General features: G+C 45.4%; 1 long non-coding RNA gene across 1 annotated transcript in view; it reads right to left on the reverse strand.

Moving 5' to 3' along the window:
* Positions 4,981–14,242, reverse strand: part of LOC106508625 — a 39,420-nt gene continuing 30,158 nt past the window's right edge. The window contains exon 5 of the long non-coding RNA XR_002336855.1: positions 4,981–6,170. This is a non-coding gene — a long non-coding RNA (uncharacterized LOC106508625). The remainder of the gene's footprint in view (positions 6,171–14,242) is intronic.

Genomic DNA, 14,242 nt, shown 5'->3' on the forward strand with positions numbered 1-14,242 from the left:
GGTAGCTGCAGCTCTGATTCAGTCCCTAACCTGGGTACATCCATATGCCACGGGGAGGAGCGGGGGCAGCCGAAAAATAAAAATAAAACATTTTAAGAAATTAAGAGCTAGACAGAAAAAAGATCAAAATTAGTTACCTATAGTTGATGGAATTACAGATGATTTTTAGATTGCCATCCTTTTGCTTTTTTTCCCTTATTTTCTACAATTAATATGAATACTCTAGTAACAAGAAGACAACAGAGCTATAAGGTTGCCCTCTGCCCATACAATGCACGGAGCCTGCGAGGAGCAGTAGAAAGTGGCATCTATCACTCTTTATGACTTAATTACATGCACCTCTATTTTTTCCTACCTATATCTTTCTCCTTTTCTTTTTCTTCCTCAAAGAGATGTTGTAGAAGCAAAAATGGAGCTACAGATGGCTAGATTAAGCTAGATTCTTTGATTAATGTACTTGGAATACTTTATTCAGATCAGCTTCATGTCTAAAACAATGGAAGAGAAGAGGTTATGAAAATAGATGAGATTGGACAGCGAAATAATGAAACTTGAATTGTTTTTTCAGTACCAAAACATATCCGGAACTCCTCTCGAGTTCTTCGGAGTTGAAGTCACATTTCTTAAGGAGCTTCAGGAACATAAATCTTCCCGCTTTGAGGCTGAATTTCATTTTTGGAAACAACTAAAAATTATCCAGAGCCAATTCTGATGAATAAGGTGGTTGATGGAGCAGGAAACTATTTTTGGGGTTAAAAATGAGGTGCAATTGTAGAGCGATGAGATAGAAAATATAAACTAGCTCAGAGGTAATTCCAAAGTGGAATTCTTTAAGCCTTTTGAGGCTCTTCGGTGGGGCAAAAACGTAGAGCCCTTCGAGTGAGTATTGTGAGAGAAGAGCCATTTATCATCATTCCTGCCCGTTTCTCTCACCAAACGGGGATATAACAGCCTCAGCCCCATACGTCTTAAGCCCACCTCCAATCTCTCCCCAGGGGACCCTCTCACTTGGCACCTCCCTGCGCCCTCTTCCCCTCTAGAAAGTGGTTTGAAATTCTGTCCTCTCCTCACAGAACTGAGTTCCATCATTCATGATGGTCAACTCTCCACACATCATTAAAATTAAAATTGGGGCATCCTGATGTCTCTGGACAGGATCACCAGCCAATGATTCCAGCAGCTTCCATCCTCTGAATCCCTGTCTCAGCAACGAAGGAGCCATCATGCCTTGTTCACTAAAACCAGCCCAGGGGTGGCAGCCGTCTCTGGGCTGGGCTCCCCCTCTTCCTAGGATGCGTGTGGGCTCCTGGGTCATTTTCTACCTGCAATTTTCTCTCTGTGCAGCTGGAACCTGGGGGCCAGAGAAACTGGCCCAGTTCATGCCAGATAGTGCCTCTTCGAAGCTTCGGACTTGCAGTGGTTTCTTCGCATCGCAAACCCAGGCCACCACCCTCTCAGGGTCCCCTTTCCAATAGGACGCCCTGGGGCGGCGGGGGGCCAGGCCCTGGGCCCGTCTTCTGGACTCTTTGGGTGAGGAGTAAACCAGCCTGGGGGAGCGCAGCTGAGCTGAGCAGGGTCAGAGCCCAAATGGGGCCCCGAGGCTCCATCTCCTCCATGCAGAGCAGAACGTCAGGACAGGGCAGGTTGGCACAAAGTAAATAAACCCCAGCCTAAAAATTCCATCAAGTTTTGACAAATTTCTGTTTCAAGAAAGGAAAAGGAACGAGTGGGGCGTGCAGGGTTGGGAGGCTGCACTGGCCGTGCGTCTCCTTCACCAGCCTCAGTGTGATCGGGTGGTGGAACTTGGTTCTGGTTTCAGCAGACAGGATTCATTTCAAAGGCTCCCTTTTTTTTGGTCAAACTGAGTTTATAAACACAGCTATTTGCTAATAAATGTGACCTTTAAATCACACCCCTCTAAACACAGACTTACTCTTTGTGCGGGAAGAGGGGCAGGCAGGGCCACACAAAGGCCTGGACGGAGCCAGACACAGCCTCTCCTCAGCCCTCGGACCTGAAGCCAACCTCCCTCGGCCTATTCCTGCCCACGACCTCACCAGCCCTTCCATTTAGTCAACAGATTTCTTGCTGACCTCCTGAGGGCCCGCTACACGCGAGGTGCTGGGGGAACCCAGCCGCGCTCGAGAGCTGAAGAGAAGACAGCTGTTTTCCTCGGTGGCACATGCGGCCAGAAGACACCCACAGAAACAGCACCGACTGTGGCAGCAGCTGAGAAGCCCAGTATGAAAGGTGTCTGGGGAGTTCCCCTTGTGGCTCAGTGGAAACAGACCTGACTAGCATCCATGAGGACACGGGTTCGATCCCTGGCCTCATTCAGTGGGTAAATTGGTGTTGCCATGAGCTGTGGTGTAGTCGCAGATGTGGCTTGGATCCCGAGTTGCTGTGGCTGTGGTGTAGGCTGGCGGCTACTCCACCTCGACCCCTAGCCTGGGAACCTCCATATGCCCCAGGTGTGGCCCTAAAAAGCAAAAAATAAAAAAATTAAAAATAAAAATAAAAGGTGTCTGGATAAAGCCAGGCTTTGAAGGGGGAAAGAGCCACCTTACTCGTGATGAGATGGGCAGGAGGGCTCTGAAAATGCTGACTTGAGTTGGTCCTGGAAGGATGCTTATTATTTTGGAAAGTAGAGAAAACTCAAAGTTCAGTCCAAGAAGTGCAAGCAACATGAGTGCAGCTAAGGGGAGAGAGGAGTGAACTAATATTTATTAAGCTCCTAGTGTATACAAGGCATTCTGCGACCTCTACTGGGGGCAAAAAAATAGAGCAGTTTTAATTAGAACAGATCATTCAATTATTTAGAAAAGGAACGTCTGAAACCTCCAATAGCTCTGATATCAGCTGCATAAAGCAGGAAGTGGTGAGATAATCGATTAAAACCCCAAACACCATTTAAAAGACTGTCTGCTCATTCAAAGGCATTATCTGTAGTCTGTGACCCCAAATTGAGACGCTGGACAGGTGCTCAGAAGTATCTCGAATGCCCACGTTGGGAATTTATAGTTGGGTTTGAAGACACTGGGAGTTATTAAGTGTTTGAGGGTGAGCCTAACTCTAAGCAATGTTCGGAAAATCAACAGAGCAGCAAGCAGACAGGCAGATGTACCGAAATGAAGGAACACGGGAGGGAGGGAACCACGGGAACGTGGGGCAAGTGCTTCTGCGTTGCGTCGGCAGCCAGGTTGCAGCCTCTTCAGTTTACTTTCGATGCCGCTGAAAATTCTGTGTTGACATGCCCGTTCCCTTTCACGTGCACTCTGATTCTGTCAGCAGTCTCATTTCAGTCTGCCTTACTTTCCATTCCTCTTTCTGTCCTAAAATTGCCTTCCCATCTCATGAAGACAGCGGGCTGCTCTCCCTTCTTTCCATCTACAGACTAAAGAAGAGCCCTCTCAGGAAGGTAACTTCTCTCCAGGGGGAGCGCCCGGCCTATAAAGTGACCCCTTTCATCGTTGGCACCTGAAAGCCATTTGCCAAGGGCATCCCCATTTTACAGATGAGAAAACACAAGCAAGTAGAGGTCATATATGCTCCTCCAAGGTCACATCCCTCTAAGCTGGGTTTCCACCTCAGGAGACTCCAGTATCCTTATTACAAGTCTTATCACTACTGCTCAGCAGGTTCAAAGATGTTCTTATTTATGCAGTTACCCTCTTTTTGTTTGTCACCTCTTTTCATTGGCCTCGCTTGGCATTTACCAATCCTTAGCAGCTTAGGAGTCAAATCATCCAAAAATTCTGTCAGTGTTTCTAGAGCTCAGTGATGCCAAGTATCCTCTGTCTCTGGTTGGGAGCATGCAACTTATTTCCACAGTTCTGTGCGCTGAAAACATTTGGGTTTGGTGTCCTTTTCTCTGGACCTTTGTTTCTAGGTGTCTGGGTTAGTACACCTAGCGTTATGAGGACCAGAAAATCATTCATTAAGACACAAATAACAGATGGATTGGATCATAAAAAAGTGAGTGAGAGGAAATTGGCTTGAATTTCAGTCCCTGTGTGTCCAAAGTACAATAGCGCGCACACACGCACACACACACACACACCCCCCAAGCTCTGCCTGCAGTTACTCTGCCACTGCCTTGATGACACACCATCTGTTTCCTTACCCCTGGCTGTGCGCTGAGCACTCTTGGGTCCTTACGTATAGGATTGATTTCACTATCGTGGAAGTTGTTTTAAGTTTCTAGGGGTTCCTGGGAATTTTACGAGTTCTAGGTATTTGGCATTTATTCTTCTCCAGTAGATGGTACAATATTTTAAGAGGGGAAGTAGGTTTCTTTCATATAACAATTTCCCTTCTATTTTCCCTCAGCATATGCTGGAGCATATAGGCGACGCTCAGGCAATTCTCCTTGCTCACGGACAGACACACACACAGACACACTCACACAGACACACGTCACGTGCACACAGACACACTCACACACACAATGTCGCGTGCACACATGTACTGGATGGTAGCGACCTGCTCCCTTTCAAACACCAATTATCTAAATTTTTTTGGGGGGGGAGCTCGATTTTTCGCCTTTGCTGACTGTCTTAAAAGGTTCATCCAGAAGAAAGTGCCTTAGCTGCCTAATTAATGTCACGCTCTGCAATAAACAGCTTTACTCCTAACCTCTTTGAACCGCATATGCCATGGCTCTTTGTGACTTAGACCAACGGTCCTACGGCAAATGAGCAAGAAAGGTGACGACTTCATGTCTTAACTGTAAATACAGCTTCTGAGCATGGGGGTTTGCCGGATAATGGAGGCACTACAGGTAAATATTAGAAGCAGTCTCTTCGCCTGAAGAAACTCTTAGACTTAGAAAGAAAATGTAATAAACCTAAGATCAATTAATTATGGGAGACTGCGAATTCTAAGCGACAATTAGGTAGTTCAGACAATGAGGACGAGATGAAATCAAAAGAGTGTTTTCTGTGGGCTAAGAAGGGCTAAAAAACTTCACAAAACTGGGCGTTTACCTTCAAGCATGGTTATATTTCAAAGCAGTGGGAGGCAGAGCTTTGCCTTTGCTGTTTCCTCTTCCTGGAACTGTGGTCTGTCGATGGCTGGCTCTCTGGTGTCGTTCGGAGGTCCTAGACTAAGTGTCACGTCCGCAGAGACGTCGTCCTCAACTGCTGCCTCCAAGGGAGCCTCCCGCCCCCACTGTCCCCTCGTATAGCGGCTAGCTCTAACCTCTCTCTAACACTTCCTATCTGGTATTTTGGTTCTGCTTCTCTGTTTCAGACATGGCCTCTCTTCTAAGACGTATATTCCCGAAGAGCCGTGGCGGTGCTCTGTTCTACTGTGCTCGGAGTTCCTTGAAGATTGCAACAATGCTCCACAAACCTTAGAGAGATGCTTGACTGGGTGGATGGCTAAATGCATCATGAAAACGGCAGGAGAAAAGGCCTGAAAGAGCCAGACTGCAAAGAATACGTCTGACAAGGTGACAATTCCAAACTCAAGTGGGGACGGTTACGTAAAGGGGCAGCGGGGACTAGATTGCCTAAGAGTGAAATGAACAATGGATCTAAACAGGCAGTCAGTTTATAAATTCCAAAATCCAAATATCGAGTGGGCATATGAAAACACACACAACCTCGCTGTTAAAGAAATGCTGCAGAAAAGAGTCAGCATTACAATAGACAACACTTAAAACTGATGAACACGTTTCAAATGATACAGCCCAGAAGTGGCAACATGTCTCGAATTCAGCACTATTTCTGAAAGAACATATGCATCCAATATGTCAGTTGATTCAGTAATTCTACACTTGGAACTTATCTTAGGAAATAATTAGCCAAAATTGAGCTTTGAGAGTGTGAATCTCATGAGTGTTTATAAAAGTGGAAAACCTGAAAAATGCATAAGCATGTTGAAGGGCCTGTGGAGTGTTCAGGCAGTAGAATATCATGCGTTCATTGCACAGGCTGCTCCAGTCATCAAGGAGGTTCATGGCATCACTTAGTAAAAGAGTCACTTACGAAGAAACGGTGTATTCGGCATGACCCCAAGTTCATAAAGACAAAAGAAAAACAAAATTTACACATTGAAAATAAACTGGACTTTTGGGGCCAAGATAGACAAGAATCACCTGCCACATCTGCCAAATGAAACGAATTTTCATTGTTCCATTGGGAATCTTAGTGCGATGAGTGACAGGTCTAAAGAAAACGAAACAAACATCGGTAGGAGTTGATTATTAACATTAGAGGAAACAAAAACTGTGTGATAAAGAAACAATGGCTATGATGTGCAACATGGCTCCGCTGTGACTACCATCTCTTGCCTTTTTTTAAATTGCTGCTGGCCACAGCCACAGCCATAACCACACCAGATCCGAGCCGTGTCTGTGACCTACACCACAGCTCACGGCAACGCCAGATCTTTAGCCCACTGAGGAGGCCAGGGATCGAAGCTGCAACTTCATGGTTCCTACGGATTCATTTCCGCTGTGCCATGACAGGAACTCCGGTTTCTTTTCTGTTGTTGTGGTGTGCTGTACTTTTCAGATTCCACCTAGAAGGGATATCACACAGTGTGTACTCCTCAGCCATAAGACAGAGCGAGATTTTGTCACTTGCAGCAGCACAGACAGATGTGGAGAGCATTTTGCTGTGGGACGTAAGCCCAACAGAGAAAGACGAACACTGTGTGATGCCAGCCGGCCCTAACAATGCAAACACTGCTCACTGACATCAACAAAGACTGTGATAAACCCTTTTCGCTGTTTCTGCAGAAAAAGGGAGGGGCAGTGTATACTTGGGGCAATGGAAGACAGCTAATCTCCCTTCTCCTGCAGAAGAAAACCGATAGACAACATCGCAAATAAAAGTCGATTCATAGCAGGATAATGATATATTTAGAAACATATACCAGAACAAATAATAAGAGGATTGAAAGCAAGTAGTAGGACTGAGATAGGATGTGGCATTTTCATCATAAGCACTTATTAACCATTTCCATAAACATGTACCTCTATGGATTTGAGAAAAAGGTTCTAGTGGAGTTGGGATTTTAGCAGAATGTATTTTGATTTTCTACTTAATCTGGATTCAGTAATGTCCCAAGCTTTACTTTACATGTTTCAAAACAAACAAAAGTCAGCTTCTAAATTTATCACATTGAGGCGGACAAAGATTAAACTGCATTCTTGCTGACTGTCGATTCCGGCTGCTGTGACGAAATGCCGCTGACCGGGCAGCTTACTAACCACAGGCATTTCTTTCTCACGGTTCCAGAGGGGTCCAAGATCAAGGCGTGGGTACGGGCGGGTGAGGGCCCTCTTCCTGGTTCACAGTGTGTGTCTCTCCACCCCCCCCCCGAGTTCACTAGGTGGAGGAGGCAAGGGAGTCTCTCGATAAGGTCTATGGGGTCTCCTGAAAAGGCACTAACCCCATTCACATGGGCTGCACCCTCGCGACCTCAGCACCTCCAAAGGCCACACATACTAATGTCATCACATTGGGCCGTAGGAATTCAGCATAAGAACTTGGGGAGGTGGGCACAGGAAACATTCAGTCCGGGGCACCTACCTTTCAATCCATTTGTGAACTGGTGTTCTAGGGCTATGTTTATGGAGATAAGGTGCTTCCCTAGGCTTGGAGATTCAAACGAGACCTAGTGTCTCAGACTAGGATCAATCAGGCAGATTTTAGGGTCTAAACAGTCTGTAACTGCCTAACTGCCCCCAAATCCCAACCCGATGCTACCTTTGCTTGTCCAGTACTGCACTGATTAGTTTCCATCCCAGTTTCTCCATCGGTGGGACTAAGGAAGGGCCTGAGTAGCCACGATGGGCAAATAAACAGCCGCAGAAGAAATACTGCATCAGTCTGTACACCAGGCACTGCCCTGGGCCCCAGAGGCATAGCGATCTGATTGGGAGATATTAATTTCAGTACATTGCGGCTCACGCTAAAATAAAAATACACACAGAGTGGGGTGGATGCCTGAGTAAGAGACACAACTATCTTGTGTCTCTTATCTTATCTGGCTATCCTGAAGAAGGTATGATTAAGGATTAAGAGATTAAGAATCAAATTAAGGGATTCAGGCAGGTTTAGACCGTGATCCCTGGGGCCAGACAGACCCCAGCTCTGATCCCAGCCCTGTCATTTATGGAACCAGTGGTAAATCACTTAATCTCTCCAGGCTTTCATTTCCACACCCGCCAAATGGGTTAAGAGAATGTAGGCAACGTGCCTACAGAATAGCAGAGACTCAAACATGCCTCTGACTCTGAAAACCATTTTCATCCCTAGAGACAGCTACTCGCGGACCAGGATGGAGGCTCCTAGTCCTTCCAGAGGGAACAGACAGCGGAGGGCTTCCAAGGAAAAGGCCCTGCTCCTCCCGCCTTGACAGAGACGGAAGGAAAGAGGGGCCCGCAGCGTTCGATCAGGGAAAGAACAGGTGTTATCGTTTGGAAGGAGAGTGGGGATGTGGCAAAATCCAGAGTGGAGACTGGGTGTGGGGTGTCTGGGAAAAGAAGTGTTACAGACACGCCTTCAGTTTTTCATCTCATCAGTGAAGGAATTGGTTGCATCCCAAGAACAGCACTGAGCATGGAGAGAGAGGGTTAGGCCCTTAGAGGACATGGAGACAGAAACAAAGACCGAGAAGCAGGTGGGCCGCTGAAGGTCAGTGGGGATCAACAGTGTCTAGGATAAGAGCCATTTTTTTCCTTTACTCAGAACGCAGTTTCAATCGGGAATTTTTCTTTGATGTCCATGGGGGGTCAAGATAATTTCTAATTCAGTTTTCGATGGGGAGCCTTTGGTGGCGGAGGTAGTCCCAGCTTCAGTGACGGGGCCTCCTATGAAACAGTGCATCTCAGGCAGCCCAAGGGCCATGTCTTCTGCCTCTTGAAGCTGGCAAACAAAAGCTTTAGGTCACCAAGGTCCAGTAAATATTCTTTAGTCCTCTGCCCATCCCTGCAGCTTTCTACTTTCACTTAATGTGGGTCTCTAAGGAATCCTTATTTTACAACACCTTATCAGTACGGGCTGTTAAGAATTCGATGGCATTTTGGCTAGACTCTTCATTGTTTTCAGAGGAACAGTGTGTCAGAGCTGCGAGTCTGCCATCTTGTTGGAAATAACAATCTGAAATCGTTTGTTTCCCACCCGACAGGGTTTGCAGACTCAGATTATGAAGGAACATAGTTTTGATTAAAACACTCCTTCAAAGAGATCTATTTTTATCATCTTTGATAGCCAAAAATTTAGTGAATCATGTTCTTGAAGTTTTTTCTTTTCCTTTTTTTTTTTGTCTTTTTGTCTTTTTGCCATTTCTTGGGCCGCTCCCACGGCATATGGAGGTTCCCAGGCTAGGGGTCGAGTGGGAGCTGTAGACACCGGCCTACGCCAGAGCCACAGCAACGTGGGATCCGAAGCCGAGTCTGCAACCTACACCACAGCTCACAGCAATGCTGGATCCTCGACCCACTGAGCAAGGCCAGGGACGGAACCCGCAAACTCATGGTTCCTAGTCAGATGCGCCAACCACTGCGCCCCGACGGGAACTCCTTGAAGTTTTTTCTTGAGCAGGAAATGACTTTTGCTACAACTTGCTCACCTTTTTCTTAGGAAGAGAATTTTTTCTTTTTTTCTTTTTTTTGCTTTTTAGGGCTGCACCTGTGGCATATGGAACTTCCCAGGTTAGGGGTCAGATAGGAGCTGCAGCTGCTGGCCTAACTACAGCTACAGCAACGCAGGATCCTTAACCCACTGAGTGAAGCCAAGGGATGAAACCTGTGTCCTCATGGATACTAGTCGGGTTTGTTTTCACTGAGCCACAACGGGAACTCCAGAAAAAATTTTAAGGCAAAGTGTCAGTAAGTTCAAGACAAAGTCTGAAGGAAAGAGGACAGCGTAGAAGAATTTAGCAGGCTCTCAAAAACTTAATGAAGTTAAAAACCTCCAGTAAAAGAACTGGAATTTCATTTACCTCAATCATTAAATCGCACCCTATATAAACCCTGGTTATTCTTTAACGAAGGAGGCGAGGCTCAGGAAACTCCTGGTTATGAAATACACTTGTAACGGACACAGAAATTTAGGTGGAAGAAACAACCCAGACTTCTGTGATCAAATATTTTCTCACATGGCAAGAACCTAAAATACTTACATAAACACAAATCCATTCAAAGCAGGCATTTCCTCAAATAGACACTGCACCTCCAAACTTAGGAAGAGGGTACCCCTGCTCCCTGCAGCTTCAGGTGTCACAGAAAATCAATACATATGGTACATGTGAATATACACATATATATGCCTGAGCAGACCTGTGACAGCTTAGCTATTCTGGAATGACTCTCTGGGACCTGGAACAGTCAGAGAAAGACAAAGAACCTGGGTCAGAAAAAAGAAGGAGCAATATGGGGTAAAAAACCATATCAGCTAAAGGAGGCAGGACTTTTGGTTCTGGGAAGATAGGGGACTAGGCTCCCACGCATAGCTCCCACTAATAATGTATACATATTAGGATTAAATATTACAGCTTTTAAGAAAAATCTATGGCTGTCTCAACGGAAAATGGTATGGCAGTGCCCCCTAAAAATTAAACAGAAAACTACCATATGATCCAGAAACTCCACTTCTAGGTACACAGGTGTACAGGTGCGCCCCAGAGAACCGAAACAGGAACTCGGAGAGATACCTGTACACCCCGCAGCAGCGTTATTCACAATAACCCAAAGGTGTCAACAGCCCCGGCCTCCGTCTATGGCGAAAGAGAAGCCAAACTCGGCCTCCACAGACGATGAGTATTATTCAACTGCAAAAGGAAGGAAACCCTGACACACGCCACGGCGCGGATGAGGTCAGAGGACATCGTGCTGAGTGAAACAAGCGAGACACAGGAGCACAGATCCTCTGAGAGTCTCCCTACGTGAGGTCCCAGAGCCATCAAGTTCATGTCTCCTCAAGAGTAGAAGGGGGCTGCCAGAGGGTGGGGGTTAGCGGGAAGGAGATACGGAGGTCCCGTTTGGGAAATGAAAACGTTCTGGAGACGGGAAGAAGTGTGGCTGCACAGTAACAGCAACGCGGAAGCGCTAAACGCCTCTCGACTGTGCTTAAGCGGTAAATTCTATGTCGTGGACAGTGCACCATAACTAAAAACAATCTAAGACTGCGCTCAAGAACAAAAGGGCCCAGCCCACGATGAGAAGCTGGGAGAGAGCCGCGGGCCATAGAGCCAGCTGCCTGACCCCTCACTGAAGCCGCCGTGAGGTGGGTGCGGACAGTGGTGGGGAGTTATCTAATTTGGTTAGCTAGGAATTCGACCCTGGATGGATGGCTAACTCAGTGAGAACTGGGACCAATCAACTCTGCCCACCAGTCCAGAGACACATTATGGAATGTGTCTCAGCCATGACTCTCGCTGGAAAATCAGGAGACTAAATCAATAAATAATTCTCCCATGAAAACTCAGCATCTCAGCCCCGTGTGTTTAAGAGTTTGCTGGGCACGGCATTCATGGTGTGGGAACTCCTTGAGCTGAACGTTAACATAAAGTCGCTCCTAGCTGTGCCAGCTCTCGGGTGTCGAGAAGAAGCAAACAACGCCGGCTGCCAAGAGTCCCAAAGGAAAATAAAATCCCTCTTGTAACCAAATCACAAAATGCACAGGGAGATGAGTCAGCGTGAATGAAAGTCAACAGAAAAAGGAAACATAAAAACGAGCATCCAAAAATGTAATTAGAAAGTCATCTGAAGAAAAACGCAATGGGATGTGAAGAAGGAATGGTATGAAACAGCAGAAATAATATGGTAGAAAGAGAGCTAATGGACTGGAAGCCAAATCCAAGTACACTGCCCAGAAGACAGACTGAGACATACAAGAAGACAGGAAATTTAAAAGACAAGTTGGAAGACACGGAGTATAGATGGAAAAACTTCAACACACAGCTGACCCTTGAACAGCGCAGGTTTGAACTGAGTGATCCACTGACTCTCGGGTCTTGGTTTTTTCAATAAATACACACTACAGTGCTGTACAATTTGCCACTGCTTGAATCCTTGGGTGCAGAAGCACGATTGGAGGGCTGACTGCAACCTCATGCACAGACTTTCAACAGCTGGTAGGGTTCAACCCCCACTTGCTCAAGGGTGAACTGTATGTCTAATAAGAATCCCCAAAAGAGAGAATGAGATGATGGGATAGAAAAAGTATTCATAATGATAACGGTTGACAGTTGTACAGACTTGATCAAAAAAATAAAGTCCGAGCATAATAAATACAAATAAATTCACACTTAGATTCACTGCTGTGAAATGAAGAAATCAGAATATCCAGGGGAGTTCCCATTGCGGCTCAGTAGGAAGGAACCCGACTAGTATTCATGATGATGCGGGTTTGATCCTGGCCTCGTTCAGTGGGTTAAGGATCTGGCCTTGCTGTGAGCTGTGCGGTGTAGGTCGCAGATGTGGCTCAAATCTGTCATTGCTGCGGCTGTGGTTTAGGCCAGCAGCTACAGCTCTGATTCAACCCCTAGCCTGGGAACTTCCATATGCTGCAGGTGCAGCCCTAAAAAGAAAAAAAAAAAATCCAGGAAGAAAAAATAAACCAACAATAGAATAACAACTTAGATGGCAACAGAATTTCGAATAGCAATATCAGAGGCTGGAAGATATGGAAGCTATTATTCCATAATAACTTCTAACAATAGAAGCTGTTATTCTATTGCTGGTTTATCTATATATAAATATACATATTTTACATATATATTTCCAAGTATACACGCATATTTTAATAAATTGCTTGTATAATATGCTACCAATCAAGTCTGAACAACTGTCAACAAAATCACATCCTATAGACCACATCACAATAAAGTTAAAAATCAACAACAAAAATGATTGAATATTCTTGGAATTATTTTTTTAAATCTATTTCTAAGTAACCCATGAGTAAAGAAGAAATGATGGAATTTTAGAACCAAATCATAATACAGACATTAAATACCAAATCTGGAAAACAACAAATGTCGTCCAAAAGGCTCTCAGTGCGCCACCCCCGCATTGGGGGGGGGGTACAGGGGAGGTGGGGGGGTGGGTTTGTAGCATTTGCCCATCCATAGCATAAATATCCCACCAGATCTATTTCAAGCTATCCACATCAAACGTGGAATTAGGAAGAAATACACTCAAAGAACTCTGACAATCCAAAATGAGCCAGCTAGTTGGTTTCAGTGCACACTGTAAACAATTAAAATTAATCTCTCTCTCTCTCTCTTTTTTTTTTTTTGGTCTTTTTAGGGCCGCACTTGTGGTATATGGAGGTTCCTGGGCTAGGGGTCAAATCGGAGCTGTAGGGGCCAGCCTACACCACAGCTCACAGCAATGCAGGATCCATATCCCACTGAGAGAGGCCAGGGATCAAACCCATGTCCTTATGGATACTAGTCAGGTCTGTTAACCGCTGAGCCATGACAGGAACTCCTAAAATATATCTTTAAATGCACATATTACACGAAGAAGAATGTTGGAAATGACTGTACTTAGTATGTAAATCAAAGGTTAGAAAAAGAACAGGGCAACAGAGTAAACCCAAAGGAATTAGAAGGAAGGAAATAATAAAGATAAGAGCACAAGTTAATAGCATTACAGACAAAGACACAGTCAAGAAGAGTAACAAAAGAAAAAAAATGGCTCTTTTGGAAGACAAATTAAATAGGCAAACATCTGGCTAACATGATCAAAAGAAGAGAAATTAAAGTAAAAATAAACAATACTCTGAATTGAAAGAACAGAATAGGGAGAGGAAAAAAAAGATAAATTTTATAAACAATGCCAATAAACGTGAAAAACTCAGATTAAAAGGGCAATTTTCTGGAAAAATATAACAACAACATTGACTCAGGAAGAGACATAAAAGGTGAGCATAGGAGTTCCCGTTGTGGTGCAGTGGTTAACGAATCTGACTAGGAACCATGAAGTTGCGGGTTCGGTCCCTGCCCTTGCTCAGTGGGTTGACAATCCAGCGTTGCCATGAGCTGTGGTGTAGGTCACAGACATGGCTCAGATCCTGCGTTGCTGTGGCTCTGGCGTAGGCCAGTGGCTACAGCTCCAATTCGACCCCTAGCCTGGGAACCTCCATATGCCGCGGGAGTGGCCCAAGAAATGTCAAAAAGACAAAAAAAAAAAAAGTGAGCATACACACGAGCATCAAAGGAACTGCATGGGTCCACGTGCCCCCCACTGCCCTCCCTGACAACACACACAAACACAATC

The sequence above is a fragment of the Sus scrofa genome, chromosome 12 (genome assembly GCF_000003025.6).
Source record: "Sus scrofa isolate TJ Tabasco breed Duroc chromosome 12, Sscrofa11.1, whole genome shotgun sequence".
Taxonomy (NCBI): Eukaryota; Metazoa; Chordata; class Mammalia; order Artiodactyla; family Suidae; genus Sus; species Sus scrofa.